This window comes from Manis javanica, chromosome 10 (assembly GCF_040802235.1).
Source record: "Manis javanica isolate MJ-LG chromosome 10, MJ_LKY, whole genome shotgun sequence".
Taxonomy (NCBI): domain Eukaryota; kingdom Metazoa; phylum Chordata; class Mammalia; order Pholidota; family Manidae; genus Manis; species Manis javanica.
The window spans coordinates 90227904-90244711 of NC_133165.1; the positions used below are offsets into that span (position 1 = coordinate 90227904).

General features: G+C 41.9%; 1 long non-coding RNA gene and 1 pseudogene across 1 annotated transcript; one reads left to right on the forward strand and one right to left on the reverse strand.

Annotated features, from left to right (window-relative positions):
- Positions 1 to 2710: 2710 nt before the first annotated feature.
- Positions 2711 to 3515, reverse strand: LOC108385529 (small ribosomal subunit protein eS24 pseudogene; annotated as a pseudogene).
- A 573-nt stretch (positions 3516 to 4088) lies between these two features.
- On the forward strand, positions 4089 to 11360 carry LOC140843618 (uncharacterized). Its single transcript, XR_012121511.1, has 3 exons — positions 4089 to 4147; positions 9961 to 10139; positions 11111 to 11360. It is a non-coding gene; the product is annotated as an uncharacterized lncRNA (long non-coding RNA).
- The last annotated feature ends 5448 nt before the right edge of the window (positions 11361 to 16808 follow it).

Consider the following 16808-nt stretch of genomic DNA (forward strand, 5'->3'; position numbering starts at 1 on the left):
TAAAGCAAATATGCATCACAGCAAGGAAAGACCCTGATTCCATATTTTCTTACAAAGCAACAACCAAATGCTTTGTGGGACCCTAAAAAATGAAGCTACCAACAAACAGATGAAATTGTGCTTCATTTCATTCCTGAGACTTATGAAAAATAATTGCCTATTACATGCCAAGCAATGTAAATGAAGGCAGAACAAGTGAACAAATCCCCAAGAATAAAGGCATTTCCAAACTTGGAGAGCCCATTTTGACTGGCTCCTTGTGGATAAAGAAGAGTTCTTGTGGCCAGGATTCTCACCTGGCCCTGGTTGACTAGCTCACTGCACACCTATGGGCAATACATGGCTGTTGACTCTATATAAAGAGCTCTGCCCAGTGCTCTGGGCACGACACGGTGGCAGAGCTGCAAGGCTGCAGGAGAACAGAGGAGAGGCTGGAGTGGTGGCAGCACTGAGGACAGATGCCCAGAGGACGGCTATGTGGGACGGCTGTGCAGGCAGAGAGGCCCAGAGGCAGAGACCAGCTTGGTGCATGCAGGCTTGCTCTGAGTGAATGGGATTCTAGTGACCTGCCATCTGGAAATAAAGTTGGGTATAACCCTTTCACCCCAAGAACGTATTGCTGTCAATTTCTTTGGTCACATTGAATCCATAGCGAACTTGCCTGGGGTTGAAACCCATTGGCAAGACAATTGGTGAAAGTCGGCAGGGTTCATTGTTGACCAAGGAAAAAGATAGGCTGCCCTTATGGGAGGGGTGCTTCAGCGGACTGCCCCTGTGAATGGGGAGACAGTGGATCGTCCCCCTGTGGGTATGTGGTCTCAGGTGGCTTGCCTCCTAGAGGACTGGGCCCCACCCCAGGACTGGAGGCAAGTGGAGGTGACACCTGAGGCTGTAGGGGTGGCCGTTGGTATAATAAGTAGATCCTTTGAGAAGCAGAGTGCCCGTGAGGCAGTGGGGACTGTGGTTTGGCTGCTTCTCACAGTATTTAAAAAGTCTACAAAGGAGACCCAAGAAATGGCGGCACGAGAACGTGAGCTGCAAACTTCCATGGATTCCCTGAGGAAGGAGATGGCCTTGATAAGGGAGGAGGTGGCACTAGAGCGCCAGCAGCAAGGTGCCATTGGAGACAAGACAGCCGCGCTGCCAGGTGTTCAGAAGGAGGAAGAGGTCATCAAGGAAAAAGATGAACCCCTGAAGGAAGCACAGGTGGAGGTGGCACGAGAACGGCAGCTGCGAAGCATTGAGCTGAAGGTAAGAGAGCTTCTGAAGACTGAGCTGGCATTGTTGCGAGGCATTGTAGCAGAGGAGGGACTTGGGGGAGGGGAGAGAAAGGTGCCATCAGCCCTGGAAATGGAGGAGTCGGGGAAGGATGAAGGGGTGGTGCTGGAGGCACTGGCTCCTCCTGTATTGAAAGCATGCCCAGTGGTTGTGAAGAAAATAAAGAGCCAGCAGCTGAAAGTTCCCCAAGGAGAGAAGCAGCCCCCTCCCCACGTCGTGGAGCACTCTATGGTCTGCCCCTATACTCAGGCTGAGCTGGTGGCTGTGGGACTTACAGGTGGATGGAATTGTTTGGTCGGAATCAGAGATGGGAAAGCTGTCTTGTCAGCCCACCTTGAGGCAGTGATTACAAAATGTGAGGTGACACGTACAGTAGCTGAAGCAACAAGAACCCTGAAAGAAATAAGACCTGTTACTCACAGGAGGAATCTGAGGGGCCCCGTGAGGGTTATGAGAACCCAGATGTGGGTTGATTTGATACGGGCAGGAGTTGATGGATGGAAATTAGACGGGAAGCCAAATAGGATCTTACTGGAGCTATAGCAACTGAAACCAGAGCAGCAGTTCCATCCATTAAGACCAAAGAGGCAGAGGCCAGAGACAGAGCCATGAGTTCGGCCTGTGTGTCTGCAAGACCTTTTGCTGGAGAGGCTGGAGAACAATGTTCGAGCTTCCTTGCAGAAGGACCATTGCAGAGGACTGAGGGCACATAGATTGAGAGGAGAGAATCCTGGAGGGGCGGAATGTGGATAAAATGAGAGTTCCTGTGGCCAGGATTCTCACCTGGCCCTGGTGGGCTAGCTCACTGCACACCTGTGGGCAATACATTGCTATTGACTATAAAGAGCTCTGCCCAGTGTTCTGGGTGTGACACGGTGGTGGCTGCAAGGCTGCAGGAGAGCTGAGCAGAGGCTGGAGTGGTGGCAGTGCCCAGAGACAGAGGCCTGGAGAACAGCTGTGTGGGACAACTATGAAGGCAGAGAGGCCCAGAGGACAGCTGTGCAGATAGAGAGGCCCAGAGGCAGAGACAGGCTTGCTGCATACAGACTCGCTCTGAGTGAACAGGATTTTAGTGACTGACCTGCCACCTGGAAATAAAGTTGGGTATAACCCTTTCACCCCAAGAACATATTGCTGTCAATTTCTTTGGTCACATTGAATCCATAGTGAACTTGCCTGGGGCTGAAACCCATTGGCAATACACTCCTGCATGATTGATCAGCAGTATTTTGTATTCTCTTACAGATATATAAAATCACGGTGCATCATGGTACTTAGGTTCGATTAACTAGGGGACTGCCATACCTTTTCTACAGACAAGAATACAGAGGCTCAGATAAGTTTCTTGTCCCAAAGCTCACAGAGAGTGAGTTTTTTTAAGTTCTTAATTTATTAATCCTCTCATGAAAAATCTGCATAATCACAGATAAAGTCACTGCAGAATCTTTGCTCCTTCTGTTGTCGAGTCTCCAGCTCGTTCACCAGCACCAACATGGGCCTGGCAGTCCCCCTGCTTGTCTTCATCCTGTTCTTGGGTTCCTTTCACTGTTTTCTTGAGGTTTTTTTCTTCTCATGCAGTCCATGTCTTGTGGGTCTGTTTGGGTTTTTTCTTTGCCTAATCCAAAGAATCATAAATCCTGCCAAAGCCAGTTGTCCTGCCACCACCAAAATGGGTTCTGAGCCCAAATGCAAGATGACATCTGGTGTGGTCTTGGACATTTGGTCTAGTTTTCCCAAATTTCTGTCTTAGGCACTGTTGCCTTCCCAGGGTGAAGGACGTCAATGACCATTTGTTTCCACTGAAGTGGTCAGTTGGTTATGAACTTCCGGGTCCAGATAGTTACTGTGTCTGTCAAGATGGCAGTGGAGCTTCAAGCAGGCAGGGAAGAAAAGTGAGAGTGAGTTCTTAGATGCATCCTTTAAGATGAGGTTAGTCTGATTCCAGAATTTATGGTCTTAACTATTATGATAAACTATTTCCCAAAACAGGGAAAGAAGACTGGCATAGTACTTTGAAAGTCAGATCATGACACGTCTTTTCAATACATTTTCATTTCAGAGTAAAAGCCAAGAAGTTCATCACCTCTTTGTCTCATCTCCTGCTACTCCCTCACACTCTCTGCTCCAGTTCCACTGACTCTTTGCTCTTCCTTTACCATGCTAGCCAGCTTGCTCCCACTTCAAATATGCTCCTACCTCGGGACCTTTGCACCTGTTGTTCTCACTACCTGTACCATTTATCTACCACATCTCCACTTGGCTCACTCTCATTCTTTCACTGCTCAAATGTCACCATATCAGAGAGGCCTTTGCTGACCATGCTATATAAAATAGCAGCACTCTACCCCATCTTAGGCCCTCTCTCCCTTTAATGTGTTTTATTTTTTCCACAGCACGTTACTATATGAAATATTAGATATGCCTTTCTTCATTTGCTTATAGCTTGCAACAACGTAAGCTTTGGAGGGCAGGAACTTTGTTTAAACATGTCTATCTGTATAGAGAGTGGGCACTCAGTGAGTAGAAAAACAAATCCTCCTTTGACGATGATAGTACACTATTTTTCCCTACTGTTTTGTCAGTTCAGAAAATTATCATATATTGGCATCTGTGGATTGTTATTGTAAATCAGTAATTCTTTTTTCACTCCATTTTGGGAATTAATGAAGAGTTATATTTTTGTACAAGAGTGTTTTCAAATGCAGATTCCAGAGCCAGACTACCTGAATTTTAAGGCTGGCTCTACCACTTGCTTATGTGATGTCACGAAATTACTCAGCTCCTCTGACTCTTATTATCTCCATTTTACAGATGAGGAAACTAATAGAACTTCTCAAGATTCTCGTAAGGATTTAATTAAACAATACAGGTACATGGCCTGACTCATGCTAAGTATTCAATGAAATATTTATTTTGATTGGCAAACTATTTCCAACTTACCTAATAGGATGATTCTCAGAGGAAATTCCCCCCTAACACCCCAGGGAACATTTGGCAATGCTGCAGATGTTTTTGATTATCACACTGGAGGTACTACTAGCATACAGTATGTAAGAAGCCAGGGAGCTGCTAAACATCTTAGAGTGCAAAACCAAAATAGATTTATAAACACCGAACAGACTGGTGGTAGCCATAGGGAAGGGGGCTGGGGGTACTGGGTAACATAGGTGAAGGGATAGACAGATACAAGCACCCAATTATAAAATAGTCACAGGGATGAAAGTACAGCATAGGAAATATAGATATAGTCAATAATATTGTAATATCTTTGCTATATATCTTTGTAATATGTTGCTAGATGGCAACTACACTTATGGCAGTGAGCATCTAGTAATGTATATAATTGTTGGATCACTCACTATGTTGTGTACCTGATATAATATTGTGTATCAACTATATTTCAAATTTTAAAAACCTTAGAATGCAGAGAGGGACCCCCACAACAAAGAATTATTGAACCCAAAATGTCAGTAATGTCACAAATGAGCAACCATGATAGAGAACATTTGTTTCAACATATTATAAACTCCAACACTCCTCCAGGAGAAGAAATTTAAAGGGGAAACTTCTTTTTTTTTTGAAAAGCCACCACCACTCCCTCTGTCATGCTTATAAAGTCAGATTAGAAATGAAAATCCATGTTCACATTTCCCCATACCAGAAGTCTGGCTTTAAATCTCTTCTTACCATTTTCTTTTATAATTCATGGCCAAATAGATGCAGGTCTCAGAATTCCCAGGCCATTTCCTTTTCAGTTCTGCATCAGACCACTAGAGGGTAGAGAAACACTATCATTCAGCATTTCGGTGCCAGTCAGAGTTTTCAGTATTTTAAATCTATAAAATGCAGAATTATTACTGGTCCCTAAAATAAAAATTACTCAGAATATACTTATTAAACACTTATATAGGTACATAGTTTAAAAGGTATTCAAGTATTTCACTCAAATTGTCATTATTCCCAAACTTTAAGGTATGGTAGTAATGTAATTCAATGTCATAGGTTAAATGGAAATCTAATAAATGACCATAGATAATATGAAAAGTATGAGACCATAGTGATGATGATGTAATATTTTATTACCATATTTGTAAAACACTTTCTTTGATGAAGATTTGGTTATGCTGTGAGTTAAATCATATCAAATAGATGTATATGATTATTACCCACCAGGAATTGGAAGCTAGATGAATTGGAACCTAAATATTAACTGCAAGTAGAAATAAATAGCATTGTGTGCTTAATCCCAAACCAAACACAAACCAAAGTATTACTGATCTTTGTTCTAAAAATACTGCATTAGTATGAAACTGAACAACTAAAAACATATTATGGCATCACTAAATCTTAAGATATATTTGGAATAGAGGTACTGAGGGAAAATTATAGGTAACTTTGAGGGGAAAAGATTAAATAATTATTTCAAAGATCACAGTATCTGGCTGTTTTTCCTATCAACTAAAAATTAACAGAGCATAGATACAAACATTGTGCAAGTGATTCCTCAACCTGTTCTTGTGACATCCCAAGTTGTTCATAATTACCTCTAAAGAAATCTTAAAATTTTGTCAAAATAGTTTTAATTTTCTTTAACTTACGCATACACAAACAGAAATAAACAAAAAATGCTATGTGTTTTGACATGGAGCTGAAGGGCTAGGTGATACTATCAAATCTAATACATGAGAACAGGGATCAATAATTCAGAAATGTTAAAGTATCACACTAGAAGACTCGAGGCTTTAGGAGACTGCATAGAATGGTGGTTAATTACACAGATCTGATGATCAGACTGGGTTTAAAAACTTCTACCATTTAATAGTTTTGAAAATATGGGAAAATTATTTCACATCTTTATATTTCTACTGTAAAATAGCTGTAAATATCATAGTATAGTTCACCTCATACGGTTAATGTGGGGATTGTATGAGTATGGTATTTCGAATAGTGCCTGGCACATATTAACTCGAAAGTGTTCTCTAGTATAATTATCATTTCCTTTAATAGCTAGATCAACCCAAGAGATAATATCTATACCTTTCCTATTTTTCAATTAGACATGCCCTCTCTTCCTAAACTGTTGCTAAATCATTTTTTTGTCTTAAGGAAAAGTAACAGACTTGATATATCGGACCTTGAGAAATAAGAAAAAGTTGGCTTGGGTTCTGAGCTTTCTCATCAAAATCATCATAATAGAGGCAGTAGCTCATTCTCCTTTCCTTCGCATTCCCCCTCTATATGCCCACCCCACCTTTTTATCAGCACACACTTAAGGAAAAGGTTCAAATGAGGGAGGGAGAGAAGTTGTCTTTTATTTTTATTTTTCCAACCACCTACCCTCAAGACAGACGGGAGGATGATCATAATGTATAACAGAAAAAAATCTCTTTTAAAAAGCCTTTGCAAGGCAGCCTCTGAGAAGGTCATATTAATTAATGGGAACAATACTACTTTTTTCCTTTTATCAGGTTCTAGAAAGTTTCACTATGCTGATTATTGTTTCCCTTCTGTAACAACTGGTTATCCTTAACTTTTGATGAGTCCAAATGCAAGAGGGAATGTATTCAGGAAGTGGGACTACAAGAAAGGGAAGAAAAACACAGGGCAAACCTACAACTAAAATCTTGTCATCATGTCAGCCCTGCTACAGTTATTGCCCTGACCTGTTGCCGTGGAAACAAGACCTCCAAGTCGGAGTAACAAGAATTCCAAGGACATAGAGCATACCTCATCCTGCGCTTCATTCAGCGTGAATCAATTTCATTTCATTAAGAAAGATCCTCATTAGTGAGGTCACTCCCAAATCCTAAAAAGGCCAAAATGTCATCGGCTCAATATATTAAGGTGTAATTCCATTAGTGAAAATTCAACCATGTCACAATTGGCCTTTTATTAATTAATTATTAATTTATATTAATTATTTTTATTATGACCATTATAGCAAGACCAAGCTGCCCAGAAAAGAAAATTTAAAATATGGATGAAACTGAAAATAGTCACCACAATGTTTATATTCATATTATTCCCTTTTGTTTTCCTCCATTTAAAATCTGCTCAATGGGGCCGCACTAGTTGAAAAATGACTAAATATTTCTTTATATCACAGAGCATAATTATGAGGTAACTAGACTCTAGAAACAAATGGATTGAGTTTGGCCTTGCCACTATTATATGATCTTAGTCAAAATCTTTCTCTATGCCTCAGTTTTCTCATTTATAAAATAAGGCCCATAATAGTTCCTACCTGCTAGTATCATTGTTGAGAATTAAGTGAGTTAACATACACAAAGTACTCAGTGCCTGAAACATTACAAGCACTATAAAGGTGTTTGTCATAATAAAAATAATTATTTTAATATAATTATTATTTAATGAGAGAAAGAAAATGTCATATTGTCCTTAGGTGCTATTTTTAATTAATACTGCAAAATCATATTTGCAGTGTTTTAAGCACTATAAAGTTATATTTTCATTATGCGCACTAGCTAAATGAGTAATCAGGACATTAGAAAAAGGAAAAAGTGAATTCACTTAGGAGGATTTTCTATTTTCCTTCATTTATTGTTTCTTGGACTCTGCAAAGCATTTTGCTATATCCAATCACAGTTCAAGACAAGCCCTAATGAATGAATGAATGAATAATGAACAGAAGTTTCCTGACTAACCAGCAGCCAGGCCCATTCATTCTAATTGTGGGACTGAATCAGAAATTACTTAGCAACCAGTTGAGTAAATGATGGGGAGGACTCTGCAGAGCAATTTCATAATTGTATCAAGCAAACCTCATTAAAGACTTTCTCCTGACCATATTTCCTGAGCTCTGCTTATCTGCAAGTCTTCAGAATAAACTGGTCCAATTAAAGAAAACAGGGACATACTCCCTGTATCAAGGATGCTGAGAAACATGTGGTCTCAAAGCTCAAGGAATGATGCTTGACAAATCCTTTGGCTCAGATAAAGACAAATACAATATTATATAACAGAATGCTTTGGGTTATAAAGTTTTCCTAGAGCATAGGGTAAGTGTCTTGTACAAGCATATCTAATCCCTGGGCAGGACTGCTGCTTAAATATTTCTTCTCTGTGCCAACTTGTGACATGATTCTGGCTCAGTTCTACCATTTCCATCTCAATCTTCTAAGAGTCTGAAGTCAGAAGGATCTGAGACATTGAGTTTAGCCTCCCAATGGTTTTTCTTATAGATGGTCACAGACAGCTTCAGTATAGACATTTCCAGTGGAAAATTCCAACTCCCCTTGAGGCAGTTCATCTATTCCATATATATTTAAAGAGCACCTGCTATGTTATATATGTTGGGTTTTGTGTTAGGAATACAAAATTAAATAAAATTAAGTCTTATCTTTCAAGAAGCACTTTTTCTGTTGAAAGAGAAAGGTGTGAGAAACATGTAATGATAAAACAGTGAGATATGTTTCTCTAGGAGTACGTACAGTATGTTGTGTGAATATATAATAATGGTTTTAATAGTCAACACTTATTTCTAATGAAGCAGCGCTCTAAAATTCTACATGTATTAACTCTTTCATCTTCTTGAACTCAGTCTTGGAAATAAATTACAGTACTGAGAGGTTCAATCACTTAAGAGTCACACAGTAAGTGTTACAGCCAGTTTATGAGAAACAGGTTAATCTACCTTAAGAGAATTAAGAAGATTTCTTGAAGGAAGGAGGTAGAATATTAGTTGATACTTGAGACATGAATAGGAGTCAATCAGATAATGTAGGAGGAAGGGCATCCTAGGCAGATGGGAAAATGTGTGCCAGAACTACCCTCAAAGCCATCAATAGGACCTCTGTTCCTGTGCTCCTCTAGCTGTGCTCCTCCCCATGGGTACAGAGTCTGGAAAGCAAAAGGTCATACCCACCCAGAGCCCATTTTCACTCACTCCATTCTAGACCACACTCTGGAAACCAGGACCCCAGAAGGCCCTGCCCCCATGGCTTCAGGCCCCCTTGCAGGACCTGTGTGGTTTCTTCCATTCTCCCAAGGGTGCGCCAAACTTCTTGTGTGCTTGGTGCAAGGGAACTGCCATTTGTAAAGGGTGTGGATGTGCAGGCTAGGGTGTCCATACATCCACATGTAAAAACGTGATAACCGACAGATCAAGGGGTGGAAAGAGAAGGTGTGGGCTGGGTGCTGGGGGTGCTTTCCTGTGTTGTGATATTATGATGTGGGATTCTGAAGAGCCTGAGAATTCCAAATCTAAACCTAGCTTTCCAGGTATTGGAAAGGCATTTTTGTCAAAGATAGAGGGTAGAACAGGTTTTATGTAGCAGTGTGTTAACTCAATCTATACATTTTAAGAATTTAGAAATATGGCCTGTGGCCTCCATTTGTACTCAAATCCTGGGCTCTACAAATGTTAGAGGTAGACCTGCTGTGTGTGAGGGCCGAAGATGTGAGAGAGCCTGTTTGGGAAATTCAAAGTAGCTTGGCAAAACTTGAAACTAGACTATGAAGCAGAGGGTTCAGGAAAGTGCTTGCCTCTTCAGTGATTTTGAACTTCATTCTCAAGACAGCAGAGATTGTTACGGATTTTTGGCAGAGAGTCAGCCAGCATTGGGTGTGGAACACTTGTATCACACGTATCAATCCATTCTATCTCCAAAAAAACACACAATGATATTTTTATTCTCCCTTCTTCCCTTTGTCTCTATCCAGAAGCATGAAAGAAAAAGAATGGTGATGTCTGCTATAGCTGTGGGAGTCCAAGTAGCAAAGCCTAGCACAGTTAGAAGAGCAAACATCTGGGAGAAAAAATAGCAACCTGACATTCTTATCTGGACTACTCAGCTGGAGAGAGCCTAAAAATCACCAACCTGGAGAACCAGGCAGCCAAGGTAAAACCCAATATCCCACAGACATCAAAGACAGGACATCTGGAAATGGGTCAAAAGCATAGGTCAGTGCTATGTAGGCAATCAGAGTTAGCATAGACCTAATGCCCAAGAGACATGGAGTCCTTGGAGTGAGCTCTGAGTGACTTCAAACACTGTGACCCTCTCAGTTGCAGCACATGACTCTCAGTTATTGACTGACTTCCCAGGGCAAGGCCAGTTAGGTCAGGCATTCAGCCCTGCAGGGCAGGTCTCTCCGTAGCATTACCACGTGCGACTGTGTCTAATCATAATTGATGGACACTGGACAAACAGAATCCCTTTCCAGTAGGTCTCTGTAGTAGATATTTACCAAATTTTGTTGCCAAGAATTACCTCACTTCCTCATGGGGAATTCTACTACTGTTATGTGATTTGTGGAAAATAACAAACGTCCAACCAAACTATCCATCAGCCAGGCAGATCTTCTGATTATTGTCCTCATCCCACCTTACAGGCAGGTGGTAGTGATGTGCCCTAAGCTTAACTTATCACACACTCTCCTCAAGACTTTAAGCTGTGAGCTGTAGAGTGAGAGTATGAGAATAATCGGGGAGCTGATTATTGAAGCAGCAGCTTCTGGAGTGTCAAGAAACACTGCTGTGATGGCAGCAACTGCTCCAAGGGAATATGACCTTTGAGGTAAAAGATGCTGCCCACCCTTTTCCCAAGCCTCCAGTGAGCTCCCTTCATCCTGTCAATAAATCCCCACATGCTCCCATAAAATCAGCTGGTTTTCCTTCCATGTCATGAGTTACTCTTGCCCCCAGACCAGGAAGTCAGTTTCAAACACTGCAATTTGTTGCTCAAAATGATTGGTGAAGACACAGATTTTCACATACTTGCAGTTTAAACTGGCAAACCAATGTCTTCTCCATTTTTAGCTAAGTGCATTCAACACAATGATCGCCTATGTTTCTATGATCTCTCCTCAGATTCCAGGGTGTGCTGATTGTTACAGACTCACTAGGCTATCAACTTACTCTGGGACAGTGGTCCCCAAAGGAAGAGGAGCTATTTTTTATTTCTCTGGATTCCTGATACTCTGGTAAAGAGTGAGGGGATAACAGGAAAGTCAGTTTGTTGAGGTAGAGGGGGACTACTCCACTGAACCTGCTCCCTGCACCGAAAATACTGTGAACCTTGAGCAGGGAGTACAAATAAAGAGAGAGAAGTCAATGGATAGGGGGTCTGGGTCTTGGCTACTGTCTGCCAATAACATTGGGGCAGATATTTTTTCATTTAAAATGTCACTTTGGAAATTAGAAAAGTATATGCACACATATGCAACTAAACAGATGTTCATATCCCTCCTCCTCTTCCTTCTACAGTCCTCACAGGAAACACATGTCTGTGTTGTCCTAAGTCCGGTTACTAATTAGCACATTTCAGTAGCACATTTCATGGAGGATAGGGAGGATTTCAAAGGGATTCCTTCCTTTTAAGTTGAGACAGCTGGTGCTAATTACCAAGCAGGAAAAGAATGTGCAAACAGATCATTGAGAAGCCATCAGTGGAACAGAAGGCTGAGGGGGTCTTTTGGTGCTATTGTAGAACTCCTTTCCAGTGTTTGGAAGGGCCTGCATATTAGCTACATCTTTACCTTACCCCCAGGAAGCATCTGTCCAGTTTCATCACCCCCTGCAAGTAGGTGGGAGGCATAGTCCAAGAACATGAACTCAAAGGTCATTTCACAGCATGCATGTAAATTTCACAGAGATATAGTCAGAGCTTTTGTAGTAAACCATTTCTTTCTCAAAGATGCACAGAAAAATAAAAGTTAAGCATGGCTTTTTCGTTTTTAAACAAACCCAGGAGATTATTGATTCAAAGTTCATCTTTAGAATTTAGTGTTGCTATGAAATGAGGACAATCTAGACACTCCAGATGATGTCTAGTAAAGATAAAAATAATTTTTTACTCTAATTTAGTCACATCTCTAATGTAGACCACCTCAAGTCAAGAGATTTCTGGATGCAGACTAATTGTGCGACTTTGGAATAGTCATTTGGTTTTTCTGAGCCTCAGGTTTTCATTTGTAAAATGGGAATAATGGGACCTACCACATAGGGCTACTGTGAAAGTTTTAGAGTTTTATGGGAATACAATGAATATTCAAGGTGACTCTTTAGATAAAGGAAAAATCATAGGGCATCTTTGGAATGTGATTTCCCACAAAAGACAACCAAAATAATCTCAGCTCATTGGAAGTATATGGGCACCTTGCAGAGGGAGGTGATTGTCCTGTGTTCTCAGGCCACCTAGGGACTATAGAAAGCTTCAGGATGACTAACTGGATCTAGGGAACTAGCTTCACAAATAAGAACAATTATACAAAGATGGTGTAGCAGAGTGACTAAAGATGTAAGTTCTGAAATCACACTGCCTAGTTTCAAGTTCTGCTCTTCCACTTCCCACCTATGTGACCCTCAGCAAATCACTTACAGCCAACTGGAAAGTAAAGATAACAGTAATGATACTGTCTTGCCAATGGGTTTCAGCCCCTGGCAAGCTCACTGTGGATTCAGTGTGACCTAAGAAATGGCAGTAGAATGTTTCTTTGGGGTGGAAGGGTCTATTACTCCACTTGTTCTCCCTGCAGTAAGTCGAGCACTAGCACCTCTGCCTCCACCCAGAGCACTGGGCCAAGCTCTCTATATAGTACAATAATAGCTTATTGCCTAAAGGTGTGGAAGTGATAGCCTAGCAACAGGCCACTTACATCATCAGGTGGTTTAAGTTCAGTGAGGATCCTGGCCAAAGGAACCCCAACTTCCCCATAGACACCAATTTATGGATGGCTTCATTTTGAGGATTAAATGAAATATTATATAAGCACAATATTTGATGGACTCTGTGGATAAACTGAAGCCTCCTGTGGCCAGGATTCTCACCTGGCTCTGGTCAGCTACCTCACTACACACGTGTGGGCAATACATTGCTATTGACTCTATATAAGAGCTCCACCCAGTGTTCTGGGCTGCTGCACAGCTGCAGGAGAGCGGAGGCTGGAGTGGTGGTAGCACCGAGGACAGAGACTCAGAGGCAGAGACCCGCTTGCTACATGCAGACTTGCTCTGAGTGGATGGGATTCTAGTGATTGATCTGCCATCATGGGAATAAAGTTGGATATAAACCCTTTCACCCCAAGAACATTTCATTATTATTTCTCAGTCTCACTGAAACCATAGTGAACTTGCCTGGGGCTGAAACCCACTGGCAAGACAATTGGCAATGTAGACAGGATTCACTGTTGACCAAGGAAAAGAACAGGCTGCCTCATGGGAGGAGTGTTTCAGCGGCATGTGCCTATGGATGGGGAAACGTTCGAGTGTACCCCAGTGGACATGTCTCACGTGGCTTGCCTCCTAGAGGACTGTGTTTCACCCGGAGACTGGGAAGAGGTGGACAACACCTGAGGCAGTAAAGTTGGCTCTCAGCAAAACAGAGAATTCCTTAGAGAAAGAGAGTGCCTGTGAGGCTGCGGGAATGGTGGGGAGTTTTCTTTTCACATTATTGAGAAAGATGCCCTCCTTCGGGAAGCACGAGAAGAGGCAGAACAAGAACATGAGCTGCAGTGTGCTATTGAGGAGATAAAACTTTGTTGGTGACTGAAATGGCATCACTACGAGGTGCTGTGGAAATGGTAAATAATGTCATGGAAGCCCGAGAGGAAGCAGCATGAGGAGTGGCACAAGAAGCAGCAGCACCAGAGCGCAGGCTGCCAGGTGCCGGGGGCAGGTGAAGGATGTAGTGGAGCCATCAGCCCCAGAAATGGAGGAGCGGAGGTTTGATGAACAGGTGGGGGTGGAGGCCCTGCTGGTGCCAGAGGCATCAGCCAGTCCTCAGTTGAAATCCCTGCTGGTTTCAAAGTTGGTGGAAAGCCCAAAAGAAAATAAAGACTTGGCAACTGCGGGTTCCTCCAGGACAGTGTGCAGTCTCCTCCCCAGGTTGTGGAGCACGCTACGCTCTGCTTCTATACACAGGCTCAAGCAATGAAAGCACGAAAGGAAATGCGGTCTGCTACTTGAAGGAAGAATTTAAAGGGCCCTTTGAAGGCCACAAGGACCCAGATGTGGGTTGATTTGATAAAGGCAGGAGCAGACAGAAATTGGGTGGCAATTCAAATAGACTGTTACTGGAGCTGTGGCAACAATTAAAACTGGAGCAGCAGGTCCAGCCAGTGAGGATGAAGCAGAAGCCAGAGTCAAAGCAACAAGATTGGTCTGTGTGTTTGCAAGACTTTCTGCTGGAGAGGCTGGAGAAGGTGGGTATTTTAAGCCAACCCATAGTCCTTTTGGTTAACTCTTTTGAGTAGAACTGGTTTGAATACAGCCAGGATGACCACTTGGTAGCCATGGATCTCCTTAGGCTTGAGGGTTATTATAATTTGCTGTAATTTTTGTTATTTGTATATTGTTATAGCCTCTGCTGTTATTCAGTGTTGCAGCTTCCTCTCACAGGGACATTGCAGAAGACTGAGGGCACATTGTTGAGAGGCGAGAATCCTGGAGGGGTGGAATGTAGATAAAGTGAAGGTTCCTATGGCCAGGATTGTCACCTGGCCCTGGTTGGCTAGCTCACTATACACATGTGGGCCAGACATTGCTATTGACTTTATATATAAAGAGCTCTGCCCAGTGCTCTGGGTGACATGGTGGCACAGCTGTAGGGCTGCAGGAGAGCAGAGGCTGGAGTAGTGGCAGCGCCAAGGACAGAGACTGAGACGGTTATGGGGGCAGAGAGGCCCAGAGGCAGAGACCAGGGTGCTGCATGCAGACTTGCTATAAATAGATGGGATTCTAGTGATTGACCTGCCCCTATGGGAATAAAGTTGGAAATAAATCCTTTCATGCCAAGAACATTCCATTATTATTTCTCAGTCTCATTGAATCCATAGTGAACTTGCCTGGGGCTGAAACCCATTGGCAAGACAGACTATAACTTTCATCTCAAAAAAATCAGCCTTATTATTATAAAGACAATATTAGTATTATTATAGTTACAGAGCTTAGTAACAAGTTTATATACTTTGCTTGACAGTATGCTACTGAATAGCAGTGTTGGGATATAAACCCAGGCAAAAGCCTTGCTCTTAATCACTGCACAAATTAACATGGTAGAGTGATTAAGGCCTGGATGGGGTTGGGTGGGGAAAATTTAAGAATGAACTGCTTGCTGCAATGGTAATTTGTACAGCTGGATTTGAATATGAAAATGTTACACATGCTTGCTGGGCGGGATGTCCCTCCTACACATCATAAGGGCAAATATATTTAGCTGCTTTGGCATTATAAAGTAGTCATACCTTGACTTATCCAAAACATTGTCATTTGTTCTTTTCTTTCCTTAATTATTTCTCTTTTCAGTAAACTGAAAACATTATGAAAGATAAAAAAGGAAATATTTCCCCACTCCAAATATTCTACTTTTGAAGACAAAAAAATACAAACTCAGAGTAATGGCAAGATAAATTTGATGACTCAAATACCATTGAAAATTCACTTACCACCCACATTCACTGTCTGTCTAAAAAGTTCCAGTTTCTACCATTTTTAACAAAGCCCAAAGATTTCACTCAGCAATATTTATATCAAAGTAAAAGAAATTTCTGAATCATTGTCAGTTCTTTTTTAAAACACCTAAGTTTTAGGAACATTGCCTAGACCCATATCCCACACATCAAGGAACTCAGAAATCAAAGCTTGTTGATCACTTAAGTGCTGATCAACAATGTCTGTTTTATATTACAGGATATTTCCGTAAGTGGGAAATGTAGCAATTTTTATGCATAAGACTTCTCTAAAGCTGGGAAGGCATACCCACAAGATAATTGAAGGCTATAGATTAAATATGTCAACTGTGTGAGACCAAAGAAGAACACTGCTTCATGTTTAAGATCTACAGAAGGCCTGAGGAATGACACAGAGAGACAGTGGCAAATAGGAGCGTCTAAACAATGCCTGGAGTCGTTTAAAGAACAAAGTCCGCCTGAGCACTCTGAGGTCATGCCAGCTTGTCCAGAAATCTATCTTTCCCTCCCTGGATCTCTATCACAGATTCCGGTTCTAGCCATGCCCGTCACTTGCCAACCAAGTTGCTACATCCTGCATCTGTGCTCTTTAATAACGCTTGGCTTCCTCTCCAACTTTTCTTCCGTCTCTAATAATCTGTATCTTACAATTTTCAGATACCTGTTCAAAATTCACATACCAGCTCCTAGACTATAGTTTTTTGCACACAATAGACCTTCACCCATTGAACCAATATTACAAATATATATTTCTTTTAACATGAATTCCTTGATATTTATTCACTGGATCTTCCACACTAGAATATTTTCTCACTAAACTGCTTAAGAGTAGGTAGGGTCCAGGATTCCCACATCTAAGTAGTTGTCAACTTTAAGTAGTTTTTTTTCCCCCGCATCAGAGCAAGTTGACCTGCAGTAAGCCAATCTCTGCCTCTGGGCCTCTCTATCCCTGCAGCTGTCTCAGTTTTTCTGTCCTCGGTGCTGCCACCACTCCAGTCTCGTCTCTGCTCTCCTGCAGCCTTGCAGCCATACCCCGAGTCACCCAGAGCACTGGACGGAGCTCTTTATATAGAGTCAATGATGATGTATTGGCCACACAT